Source organism: Felis catus, chromosome C1, assembly GCF_018350175.1.
Source record: "Felis catus isolate Fca126 chromosome C1, F.catus_Fca126_mat1.0, whole genome shotgun sequence".
In the NCBI taxonomy this organism is placed as follows: domain Eukaryota; kingdom Metazoa; phylum Chordata; class Mammalia; order Carnivora; family Felidae; genus Felis; species Felis catus.
Genome location: NC_058375.1, coordinates 126,833,074 through 126,846,849, shown reverse-complemented (window position 1 = coordinate 126,846,849; position 13,776 = coordinate 126,833,074). Strand labels below are relative to the sequence as shown.

Below are 13,776 nucleotides of genomic sequence, written 5' to 3'. Positions count from 1 at the left end.
AACATAGTGTGCAATTGTTAGATAATGAAGTAATTCTATTTTGAACTTTTTGAGGAACCTCCATACCGTTTTCCACAGTGACTGCACCAGTTTTCATTCCCAAGAACAGTGTAAGAAGGTGCCTTTTTCTCTCCATCCTTGCCAACACTTGTTTTTTGTCTTTTTACAAAAAAATTTTTAATGTTTATTTATTGGAGAGAGAGAGAGAGAGAGAGAGAGAGAGCGAGCGAGCAGGGGAGGGGCAGAGAGAGAGTGAGACACAGAATCCCAAGCAGGCTCCAGGCTCTGAGCTGTCAGCACAGAGCCCGATGTGGGGCTTGAACTCATGAATCGTGAGATCATGACCTGAGCCGAAGTCAGACCTTCAACCAACTGAGCCACCAGGTGCCCCTTTTGTCTTTTTGATTTTAGCCCTTCTGACAGGTGTGAAGTGATATCTCCCTGTAATTTTGATTTACATTTCCCTGATGATGAGTGATATTGAGCATCTATTCATGTGTCTCTTGTCCATCTGGATGTCTTCTTTAGAAAACTGTCTATTCATGACTTCTGCCCAATTTTTGATTGGATTATTTGTTTTATCGGTGTTGAATTGTGTAAGTTTTTTTATATACTTTGGATACTAACCCATTATCTGATGTATCATTTGTAAATAACTTCTCCCATTCCACAAGGTTGCATTTTAGTTTTGTTGACTGTTTCCTTTGCTGTGCAAAAGCTTTTTATTTTGATGTGGTCCCGGTAGTGTGTTTTTGCTTTTGTTTCCTTTACCTCAGGAGAAATAGCATGAAAGAAATTACTATGCTGTTGTCAAAGAAAGTTAACTGCCTGTGTTCTTTTTGAGGATTTTTATGGTTTCAGGTCTCACATTTAGGTATTTAATCCATTTTGAATTTTTTTTTGTATATGGTGTAAGAGAGTGGTTTACTTTCATTCTTTTGCATGTTGCTGTCCAGTTTTCCCAGCGCCATTTTTGAGGAGGCCGTCTTTTTCCCATTGGATATTCTTCCCTGCTTTATCAAAGATTAATTGACCTTATGATGGTGAATTTATTTCTGGATTTTCTATTATTCTGTTGATCTATGTGTCTATTTTTATGCCAGTACCACATTCTTGATTACTACAGTTTTGTAATATAACTTGAGATCCATAATTGTGATGACTCCAGTTTTGCTTTTCTTTTTCGAGATTGCTTTGGCTATTCATGGTCTTCTGTAATTCCATACAAATTTTAGGATTGTTTATTCTACTTGTATGAAGAATGCTATTGGTATTTTGATAGACATTGCATTAAATATATAGATTGCTTTGGGTAGTATAGACATTTTAAGAATCTTTGTTCCTCCAGTCAATGAGCATGGAATGTCTGAGATCATGACCTGAGCTGAAGTTGGACGCTTAACCAACTGAGCCATCCTGCATTTGTTGATTTTGATGAGAGTTTTGTGCCTTCTGGACCTAAATATATGTTTCCTTCCCATATTAGGAAATTTTTCAGCTATTATTTTTCTTCAAATAAATTCTCTATCCCCTTTTCTCTCTTCTTTTTGTAGCTCTCCTAGAATAGAAATGTTATAACATTTGATCAAGTCACTGAGTTCTCTACGTTTATTCTTGTTTTGCATAATTCTTTTCTCTGTTTTGTTCAGCTTGCTTACTTTTTTTTTTTAAGTTTTTTAATTTATTTTTGAGAAAGGGAATGAGCTCAAGCAGGGTCAGGGCAAAGAGAGGGAGAAAATCCTAAGCAGGCTCCACACTGTCATCACAGAGCCCGGCACAGTGCTGGATCCCATGAACAGTGAGATCATGACCTAAGCCAAAATCAAGAGTCAGGTGTTTACCCAACTGAACCACCCAATGCCCCTCAACTTGGTTACTTTCCATTACTCGGTCTTCTAGGATGCTAATTCATTTCTCTGCTTCTTCCATGCTGCTGTTCATTCCATCAGGCATGTTTCTCATTTATTTTATTGTGTCCTTTATCTCTGCTATATCATTTCTTATCTGTGTTACAAGTCTGACTCATGTCTTCCACTCTTTTCTCAAGTCCAGTGGGTATCCTTACGACCATTGCTTTAAATTCTCTATCAGCCATGTTATTTATATCTGTTTTGCTTAGATCTCTAGCTGTGGCCTTTTCCTGTTCTTTCATTTGGGATAAACGTCTCTGTCTCCTTGTTTTGTCTGTCTGTCTGTGTCTGTTTCTGCGTCTTCTGTTCTTGAGACTAGTGACTTTATGAAGAAAAGCTCCTGGATTGTCCTTCAATGCAGTGTTCCCTGTTCAGCATAACATGGCAGCTCAGAAGAGTATCCTATGTGTGTTGCTTACACCCTATTACTGTGTTTGAGTTATTTTTCCTTGCAGTGCAGATAACTGCACTGACTCTCTGCCTGTTTGGAGCTGTGTTTGGTCTCTGTGGTGTTAGTGGGACTCAGCTTATGGGGGTGTGCCCACCTGATAACTTGATAGTGGAGTGGCAGTGTTAGCAAAATTGCGTTGGGTCAATAGTCCTGTGCTGAATCCCCTAAACAATGGGGATGCTGGGGAATGTGCACCAGGATGGCCAAGGTATGAATTTGGGCATGGCTGGGTCCTGTGTTATGGTGGCTGGGGCACACAGTGCAGCAGATGAGTGCGGAGCAAGGGAGGTGCTGTGCACCTGATGGGTGAGTGGGTCAAATACATGACATTAACAAAAATTTCCCTCATCCCAGGGCTGAGGCTAGCAAGCTTGAGGCAGGTGAATCCTCATGGAGAACTCATGGATATGAGTTCAGGATATGATATCAGGTTAGGTAGCAAGGGTCTGTGCAACACCACTTTTTGCAGGTGGCTCCGTGTTTATGCTGGGGGAGTGGTGGGAGATGAAAAATAGCTCCTGCCAGCTCCCTTGTTTTCAGAGAAGTCTCCCACATGCTCTGAGGTCACTATGAACAGGTCTATCTCCCTTTGGCACCCTGGTGTTGTGTAAACTGTTTTTATGTTGCCTCTCAGTGTAGGCTGTTGTCTCTTTAAGGGCACTGACCAGGTGACAGATATGTCACCCTCCCAACTTGTCCAATAGTGAGTCAGGTAACTTTTTTAGTACCAGGCTCCAAGTCACATTGGTTTTACAGAGTCATGGATTTCAACCCCTCTAGTTTTTGAAGCCAAATGTTTTGGGGATTAGTCTTCTCCGTGTGAGCTCCCTAGTGAGAGCGATCTTTTTTCTGCCCTCTCTCCACACATAATTCCTTCCCTCCTGTACGCAGCCTCCCTCCACCGTTGCAACCTTCCAAACCTTTCAGATGTAGCTTCTTCTCTATATTTAGTTGTGGAGTTTGTTCTGCCAGTCTTTGAATTACTCTTGGATTTATTGACTTGAAAGTGGATGATAATCTAGTTGTAAACATGGGAAGAGGTGATCTTAGGATCCTCCTACTCCACTATTGTCCCAAGCTCCTGCCCTTTGTTTCTTAGTCTTTGTTTTCATTTGCTTTTGAGAGACTCTTTTATTTACATTTGTGAACAGCATATTTACAATGCTACTATACAACATGGGTAATTTTGTATTTTTCCACACATTTTGCTTCCATTTATGAATGTATTATGTTTTGTTTCTTTGTATCATAGCTAGATATTTTAGTGATGTGAGTTATTTATTCTTCCAATTTTTAAATACTTGATCCACCAGAGTGGCTCAATCAGGTAGGCATCCAACTCTTAATCTCAGTTCAGTTCTTGATCTCAGGATCGTGAGTTCAAGCCCTGTATTGGGCTCCACACTGAGCATGATCCCTACTTAAAAAATAAAAAACAAAAAGAAGGGATTTACTTAATTTTTTATCATAACCCCTTTAATCAAGCTCTTTAATTGACAGTATGAAATAACAGATAAAGCATTGTACAAATTAGATTCCCTTTTAGAGTCTTTATTAAATTTCTGAAATATCTTTTTATATTAAATTGTTAGTTCATCTAAACAGATTGTGAAGTTAGAAGCAAAATTCTGTTTTTGTTGAAGTTATTCTATATACTATATAGCAAAGTAGTGTTAGAAAAACATAATTCAACAGAGTTAATTTGAAGATCTAATTGGCTTTATTTAACAATTCATGAATCGGACAATATGCCATTTAGCAAGTAGAGGGGAGTGCCAAGAGTTGTATAAAATGGAAAGTTTTTATAGAAAAGGTGGGTGCTCAAAAATTATAAACAAAAGGAAAGAATAGATTGTTCCAAGTAGAGTCTCTTTTCCTTAGGGGGAAGAACTGTGGATTTTATCTTGCAGATTACCTCATCTTCCTTTGAGGAATGGAGAGTGCCTTTGTGGAGACTCATCAGTGTGTCCATCAGAAGATTCCTTCCTGACCTGTTAAGACTTGTGGGGGGAAGTTGAAACTGCTATTAGATTAGGTATTAAGCTTTGTTTCACTGGCTTCATGTCTTAATCTAAGTGACATCATTTTGGACCTATTGTTGTCTTTCTAATAGTAGGAAGCACTGTTTATGGTACTGCCTTGGAATTTTAATTGAAGATCATTTAAGTAACAAAGTTACATAGAATTTAATAGTTCAAAAGCAAAACGCTGAAAGTATCAATTCTGGTTTCACCTTTAAAAAACAATCTTGATAATAAATGTCCAAATTTGGGGCAAAATACTCTTAAGATTTTTTCCCCATAAAATGTAGTCTTTAAAGTAGTTATTCCCAAAATGCAGCCTGAGAGACATCCACCTCAGAATCACTTTAGGAGCCATTATTTTAAAAGTCTAGTTTCAAAAAAAATACATAAATATTTTTAAAAAATAGGGCACCTCGGTGGCTTAGTCTGTTGAGCATCTGACTCTTGATTTCAGCTCAGGTCATGATCCCAAGGGTTGTGGGATAGAGCCCTGTGTGGGACTCTGCTTAAGATTCTCTCTTGCTGTCTCTCTGCCCCTCTCCCCTACTCATGCTCTCCCCCTCTCTTTCTTGCTCCAGAGAAGGAAGGAAGGAAGGAAGGAAGGAAGGAAGGAAGGAAGGAAGGAAGGGAGGGAGGGAGGGAGGAAGGAAGGAAGGAAGGAAGGAAGGAAGGAAGGAAGGAAGGAAGGGAGAAAATGTGTAGACATTCTTTTGAAAGCCCAGTTTCTTTAAATTATAATTTGTCAAGTTGGTGCCTGGAAGCCTGAATTTTCATCTAGCAAACACTCATAAGTATGTTAGATTTTAAGAACTGAGGTCAAAACCAAAGTTTGGACTACTTTTTTTCTTTCCTTTTCTTTCTTTATTTACTCAGCATGTATAATTATGTTCTTTTTGTGTTGGGTGTTCATTTTCAAGAAATCCTCTAGGCACTAATCCCATAATACATATGGAGAATAGAATCTTACTACAGCTTGTTCATCTGATTTTAACTTTACAAAACAGATTTTTAAAAAGATATGAAAAATATATGGAAAATCAACTCTTAATCTATGTTATTCTATCCTGATATTTATTTTACCTTAGGAGTGGTACTGTTTGAATGAATAATACATATCATTTCACATTACAGTTAAGTATCTCATTTTTTACCATGCCTTATGACTCTTTAAACCTAATTATGAATGTAAGGGAGGAGATAAAATTTTCTCTCTATACTTCTGAGTTCTTGGCTGAGACTTTCTGTATAAAAGAGAAGAGAAATATAAATAGAAGCTTATTAAAATGAATACTTCATGTACAGAGTGGAGATACCCAAGAAAAATGATTAAACTCCCTGAAATGGCCTAATCCACCATCTTAAATACTATCTTCAGCTAAACGAAAGAAAGAAAGAGAGGTTCAAACAGTAATAGGAAGTTATCAGGAAAAGCATTGTAAACAAGAATAGGTGGTTAATGCAAATTTAGGTCATTGTCTTCTCTATTCATACAAGTTGTGTTTTTCAGTCATCCCTCCCTTGTAGGTACAGAGCGGGAGACACACAAAGAAATTTCCTTTATACATGTAAACTTTCCCAAAAAAATTATAACTTGTACTCCATTTTCACAGCCTTTTCTGTGTCTGCTGATTGTCAAAAATAATCACCTCAGAGGCACCTGGGTGGCTTGGTCATTTAGGCATCCGACTCTTGATTTTGGCTTGGGTCATGTTCTTGCAGTTATGGAATCAAGTTCTTTGTCTGTGCTGACATTTTGGAGCCTGCTTGGGATTCTCCATCTCCCGCTCTCTCTCTGCCCCCCGGCCCCCCCCCCAACACACACAGTCTCTCTCTGTCTCTGTCTTTCTCTCTTTCTCTTTCTCTCATTTCAACAACCTTCACAGCATCTTCACTAGAAGTAGATTCCATCCCAAAAAACCACTTTCTTTCCATATCCATAAGAAGAAAGTCCTCATCTGTTAAAGTGTTATGAGATTATAGCAATTCATCACATCTTCAGACTGTACTTCTAATTCTAGTTCTCTTGCTATTTTCACCACATCTGCAGTTACTGCCTCCAGTAACATCTTGAATCTTTCAAAGTCATCAAGGAGGGTTGTATCAACTTTTTCCAAACTCCTGTTCATGTTGATACTTTTACTACTTCCCAGGAATCACAATGAATGTTCTTAATGGCATCTAGAATGGTGAATCCTCTCCAGAATATTTTCAGTTGACTGCTCAGATTCATCAAAGGAATCATCATGACAGCTGTAACCTCATGAAATGTATTTCTTAAATAATAAGATTTGAACGTCAGAATTACTCCATGATCCAAGGGCTGCAGAATGGATGTTATATTAGGCAAGAAAACAACATGTTATATTAGGCAAGAAAACAACATGCCTTACATCTCATTTTACATTTCTTTCCACCAGAGCTCTTGAGGGACCAGGTTCATTGTCAATTAGCAGTAATAGTTTGAGAGGCATCTTTTTCTCCAAGCAGTAGGTCTCAGCAATGGACTTAAAATAGTCTAAACCATGTGGTGATCAGATGTGCTGTCATCCAGCCTTTGTTGTTCCATTTGTAGAATATAGGCAGAGTAGATTGAGTATAATTCTAAAGCCCCTAGGATTTTTGGAATGTAAGTGAGCATTGACTTCAACTTCAAGTCAACAATTGGGTTAGCCCCTACCAGAGCTTATCCTTTGAAGCTTTTTTTTTTTTTTAATTTTTTAAATGTTTGTTTATTTTTGAGAAAGAGCATGAACTGCAAAGGGGCAGAGAGAGAGAGAGAGGGAGACACAGAATCTGAAGCAGATCTCATAACCAGATGACTAAAACTTTCTCCATATCAGTAATAAGGCTGTTTTGCTTTCTTTACCATTCATGTGTTTCCTGGAGTAAAGTAGCACTTTTAATTTCTTTCAAGAACGTTTCCTTTGCATTCACAACTTGGCTAACTGTTTTGTGCAAGAGGCCCAGCTTTTGACCTTTCTCGGCTTTCAACATTCCTTCCTCACTAAGCTTAATCATTTCTAGCTAGCTTTTGATTTGAAATGAGAGATGTGAGACTCTTCCTTTCACACGAACCATTAGAGGCCATGGTAGGATTGTTAATTGGCGTAATTTCAATATTGTTGTGACTCAGGGAATAGAGAGGCCCAAGGAGGGAGAGGGAGAGAGATGGGGAGACAGCTGGTTGGTGGAATAGTCAGAACATACAATATTTGTCAATTAAGTTTTACATCTTCTATTGGCGTGGTTTGTGGTACCCCAACACAGTTAATGATAGTAACATCAAAAGATGCCTCATCATTGATCACCATAATCAAATATAATTATAATGAAAAAGTTTGAAATATTTCAGGAATTATCAAAATGTGGCACAGAGACATAAAGTGAGCAAATGCTATTAGAAAAATGGCATCAATAGACTTGCTTGTTACAGTTTCCACAAACCTTTAATTAAAAAAAAACAACAACACTTGGCAAACCACATAAATGAAGAGCAATACAATGAGGTATGCCTGTATAACTTAATCTACAAGGATAAGGAAATAGTTCTGCTAAAACACACATCTCTTTAAAAGAAATAAATAATTGAACATAGGATTTCAGTCCGACATTTGTATATGTAGGTTTCTTTACTGAATTTAGTTTCTCATTAAGATTTAAAGTCTATGTATCTAAAAGTGTTCTTTAAAGGAGTCTGTTCTAGAACAAATTGGTTACCTACTCTAAAGATAAACCTACATCCTTACTCTAAATATACAAACTGCTTTTAACTTTAAAACTGGAAACTTCCAAAAAAAATTTTTTTTAACTGAAAACTTTTAGTCACACAGAATTCTCAATCAAGAGACATCCTCTGTATGCAATTGCTATATAAATGCAATCACAAAAAATTGAAAATGAAATTCTTTGTGTCGGGATCATAATTGTTTAATTGCTCTTAATAATTTTGTGGCATATGACATTTAGAAAATCTAGAATTATTCTCCTAAATAAAATAGTGTTTTATTATTTTGAATATAATGATAAAATGTACTTTTGAAGTTAAATAATCTATTTAATTCTTGTTAGGTAGTACCTAGACAGTTGTACCATTATTGAGTTATGGCTTTGATTCTTAATAGATGATGTAGACTTAATTTTCTTGAAACATTGGACCATTCACCCTAACAGATTCTTTTGTAGTGAGAGCCAAAGGGTTTGAACCACTTACTGAGTATAGTTACTTCTGTATATCCAAATTCTTTGAGTGTGTTATTGGTTTTATAATGGAATGTTACACTACTATAAATTCTTTGGAAAATGCTTGAAATGTAAGTACATTAAAAAATTTATATATATATATATATATATATATATATATATATATATATAGCAAAAAATTGTTCCAACAATTATTTTCCTATGTACAAATTTTATCTAGAGCTCAGTTTTCCTAGAGTATGAGATCCACTCTTTCCTTAATGGGAGCATGAGATTATAGTAATATACTTATACTTTTTAGTTTGAATTGTGTTTTATTTGAAGATGTCCCATCAAATTTTATTTTCTACTGGATTGTGTCTATAAGAGGAACAACCAATAGCAAAAACCTATGGAATAACATTAGCAACTGTCTAATTTCATCCATGTTAATAAATATCCCAATTTCCAGAAATCACCTTTAGTTATTTAACTCTATGATCTTTATTTGTTTTTATGTTTATTTATTTTGAGAGAAAGACAGAATGTGAGCAGAAGAGGGACAAAGAGAGGGAGAGAAACACAGAATCCAAAGAAGACTCCTGGCTCCAAGCTGTCAGCACAGAACCCAACGCAGGGCTTGAACTCACAAACTGTGAGATGATGACCTGAGATGAAGTCGGATACTCAACCAACTGAGCCATCCAGGCACCCCAACTACACTCTCTTTAAAGTAAAGAGATGGGGCGCCTGGGTGGCGTAGTCGGTTAGGCGTCCGACTTCAGCCAGGTCACGATCTCGCGGTCCGGGAGTTCGAGCCCCGCGTCAGGCTCTGGCCTGATGGCTCAGAGCCTGGAGCCTGTTTCCGATTCTGTGTCTCCCTCTCTCTCTGCCCTTCCCCCGTTCATGCTCTGTCTCTCTCTGTCCCAAAAATAAATAAACGTTGAAAAAAAAAAAAAAAAAGGAAAGAGATGCTCAGTAGAAGGTTTGAGATTTTTACCTGGAAAAGTAACCAGATAAAAACTATTTAGAGCCTCATTTTTTAGGTAAATCATCTAATGGCATAGGTATGCCATGTCTAACTATGCAGATTCAGAAATACATTCTTTTCAGTGATTCCAAGTTGATCAGAACCTAAGATATTTTACTCAAGGCAATAAAGCTCAAGGAAAATTTTTCCTGTAAATTAAAATGTCAGTTTATTAACATGTATTGAGAAATCGCTTTCCTGTTCTTGTGGTCTCCCTAAGGAGGCAGGATGGACTCTTCTATTCAAAACTTGTTTTGGATATTAAGAATGATGATGCCAGCATTCAAACATTAAAAATGGAGTCAGACTCTTTATTATACACCTTACTTTGCTTCCATTGTTTATTTTTGTATTCAGCACATTATTTCCTTAGCTAAATTAATCCTTCCATTTTTTTTTAATGTTTATTTGTTTATTTTGAGAGAGAGAGAGAGATCATGAATGGGGAGGGATAGAGAATCCCAAGCATGTTCCATGTTGTCAGTGCAGAGTCTGATGCAGGGCTCGATTCCACGAACTATGAGATCATGACCTGAGTGAAATCAAGAGTGGGATGCTTAACTGACTGAGACACCCATGTGCCCCATCATTTCTTATACTTAAAACTCGTTGGTTTGGGAACCTTTCTTTTTAAAATGGCTCCTTATTTCTTAATTGATACTTTCTTAAAATTTAATAGTTCTTAAAAGGCAGTCATAATTCTTTATTAAGAAATCATGTGATAAGATAGCTGGGAACAGTAAGAAAATATTTAGAATTTCCTAAACTTGATGAAATAGTACACTCATAGCTCCCCAAACTGGTTTTCTATTCTTCAGCTGCCTAGATCTATCACTAGAGGTATGTTCAGTTCTTTCTCTTCTTAAAGCTAGATGCCACATAGTTGAAACAGGCTGCTTACACCTGTTTTCTATCAGAGACTACTCAGTCTAGCTCTTTCTAGGTCTCAGTATGCATTGAACCATTGGGACATGAAGAGAAAAATCCCAGAGAGGAGGTAACTTGAGAGAAAGACCCAAGAAATCTGCATACATGTTACCCTCACACACTGGCCATCCCCTAAAGTGTACTTCCACAGGATGCTACTCCAGAATACCCAGCAGAAATTTGTAGTTGGAGGAGAAAGAATAAGGCAGAGATTTCAGCATTATTGTGGTACTCAGGAGACAGATCAGAGTTGTGCCTTGTCAAGGTGGAAGAATCTTGGTAAATACACTGCCTGGGCTTATGGTGACCTCCAGAAGTACACCCCCTAGTAGTAAAGACCATACCCTAGTAATAAGAACAAAACTGAAATAAACTTGTTCTTACAAAACCTAAAACCAAGACTTAAAGGGAATGAGGTATCTGCTGGTACTCAATGCGCCTTGGCTAAAGAAAACCTAATTTCCACCTGGGTGAATTTATCATCTAAAGCTTCTATAGCTTCTTCACAATTAATTTCTGGAATCCAATGAAAAATAAAAGGAGTGCTCAGAAAACACAACCAAAAAAAAATTAGGAATACAATCCACAGGTGATCACATGTTGATGTTATCAGAAGGAGATTTTAAAATAGCATTGACTATTCAAGAAACTCAAGGAAGTGGTGGACAACAGAAATGAAAAGATGAAAATTTTCAATGGAGAATTTAATCTATTAAAAAGAATCTAAAAATACTAAATTTTAAAAGAGTCTGCTGACCACTTTAGAGCTGAAAAATGACTTATCTGGAATTAAGAATTTATTCAGTTGGTGTAATATAATAGCAAATATACAAGAAAGCAAGATTAGGGAACCAGGAGATTAAAAAAAAAATTTACTTCTAATTAGATTAGCTTTTCCATACATCAGAAGTATTCTTATCCTTTCCTGTATTTATGCTAGTTTCCTCTCTCTTCCCCTTTCTCAGTTCATAACTTCTCTCTCCCCAACTGTGTTTTTTTCTATCTATTGTTTCAGTTTTTTCCTCACGTATCCCTATTGAAGATCGGTGTCCCTATGTTAGTAGCAGACAATATTAGGAAATTTAGTTATGTGGCTCATTAATAGGTGCCTTGAAGGCTAACATAGGCAAAGTCACACTACATGAAGTGTGAAAAGGTCCATGTAGAAAGGCACCAAGGAAATTAATCAGCAAGTAGAAGGTAAAGATCCAGTATAAAATCTGGAGTCCCAAAGAGTCCTACTTCCCAGAAAGTTACTGTAGCAAACAGACCCTTACTTCCAAAGAAGTTTAAATTAAGAAAATGGTCTGTGAACCCACTGTAGAAAGCAAAACCAGGTAACCATAGCTGTAGCATAGAGTTACTTAGTGGTATGGTCCATACACACAGAATTGGCCATGGCTCATTTCCTGGAAATGTACGCCTTTGCCATCGTTAGGTATAAGCAGCAATACCAATGACCCCAAGCCAGGAAACATCAATAATTTGTAAATTACTGCTGCCTTGAAGCCATACTGATCTTAGAATCCAGGGATGTTTAAGTTGGTTCAGCTATGAGTATTGGAGGGCCTTTGAGAACAAGAAAACATACCAGTCATTATACCAGATGTTGGTGCATAATTGCTCTTTGGTTTGGGTTTATAAAACTAAGTAATATAAAAGTTATTTATTTCTCTTAGGGTTAGGTCTGCTACCGCCGGATAAATCTTAAATTTGGCTACGTAGGCCTAAAGGTTGGGATTGTATGCTATTCCTTAGAAAGAGATACCGAATATTAGCTTGTAGAATGCTTTAATTTTGTTAAAAAATTTTTTTTCTTGATGTTTATTCATTTTTTGAGAGACAGAACAAGCAGGGGAGGGGTAGAGAGAAAGGAAGACACAGAATCCAAAGCAGGCTGCAGGCTCTGAGCTAGCAGCACAGAGCCCTATGCAGGGCTTGAACTCACCAACCACAAGATCATGACCTGAGCTGAAGTCAAACGCTTAACGAACTGAGCCACCCAGTCACCCCAATTTTGTAATAAAATATGTATCTTAGTGAGTATGTCTACATTCCTACGTTATTTTAACCTGTTACCAAACCCTGCCTACCGTAACATGAATTTTATTCTTCAAACAGTAGATAAGAAAGAATTTTTATCTGCAACTGGATTTTGTTTCAATATTAAAAGCTTATATATCCAGTATTTTTTAAAAATTTTAGATTTATTGAGGTATAACAGAAAAACAAGTTTCAAGACATGTAAATTACATTATGGTAACCAGACAGATATATACATTGTAAAAGGATTCCCCCGCATATATTTAACACATCAGCATCTCACATATCTACACTTTTCTGGTGTTTTGTTTTGTTTTGTTTTGTTTTGTTTTGTGACAACATCTGAGTTCCACCGTCCCACCAACCCTCAGTCATAAACACTATATTATCAACCGTTGTCACAATGCTTTACCTCAGGTTCTCAGACCTTATTCATCTTCTAGCTGAAAGTTTGTACCCTTTTGCCAGCCTCTCCCTATCTTCCCTGTCCCTTAGTCCTGGCAACCACTTTTTTTACTCTGTTACTATGAGTTTGGTGCTTTCTTTTTTTTTTCTTTTCTTTTTTTTCCCCCAAAGATTCTATGTATAAGTGTTACCATGCTTTATTTATCGTTCTCTGTCTGGATTATTTCAATTAGCATAATGTCCTTGCCTTCCACCCAGGTTGTGTCAAATGGCAGAGTTTTCTTCTTTCTCAAGGCTGAATAATATTCCATTGTATATAAATACCACAACTTTTCAGTTCAACCACTGATGGACACTTAGGTTACTTGTGTACATTAAAAGCTTTTAGACTTAGCTTTGGATCTATTCTTGAATGTTATTTGCCTCAGAACTTTGAAATGTTAGCTAATATTATTGCTCTTGCACTAAAATCTTTTCATTAACCTTCTTTCCTAATTTTTCTCTACCTGGGTTTTGCTTGTCCCACAGAATGGAACAATCTTGATTTTTATTTTTCATTAATTTGCTTTTACGTTCAAATATCTGAACACCAGGACAGAAACAATGTCACTTCCTATGTTTCATTTACCTTGTCTCCCTTTGACAGTCTTTATTCCAGTCACAAGAACATTTTCCTAAGTGATTCACACTAGTTTTCTTTTCAAGTGTGATTGATATAAATATAAACTTGCTTGAATATTCTAGGATTTCTTTTTTGTTGTTGTTAATAGCAGTAGTTAAGCGAAAAATACATAAACAAAACAAGAT

At 36.8% G+C, this 13,776-nt stretch overlaps 1 protein-coding gene across 8 annotated transcripts in view; it reads left to right on the top strand.

The window, feature by feature from the left end:
- ZRANB3 (zinc finger RANBP2-type containing 3) overlaps positions 1-13,776 on the top strand; it is a 304,924-nt gene that overhangs the window by 163,850 nt on the left and 127,298 nt on the right. The window contains exon 1 of one of the 8 annotated variants that reach the window (XM_045034814.1): positions 4,380-4,396. The exons of the other annotated variants lie outside the window; for them this stretch is intronic. The gene's annotated coding sequence lies outside the window, so the exon portion shown is untranslated. Of the gene's footprint in view, positions 1-4,379; positions 4,397-13,776 lie in introns of those variants that run through there. 8 annotated transcript variants of the gene reach the window in all.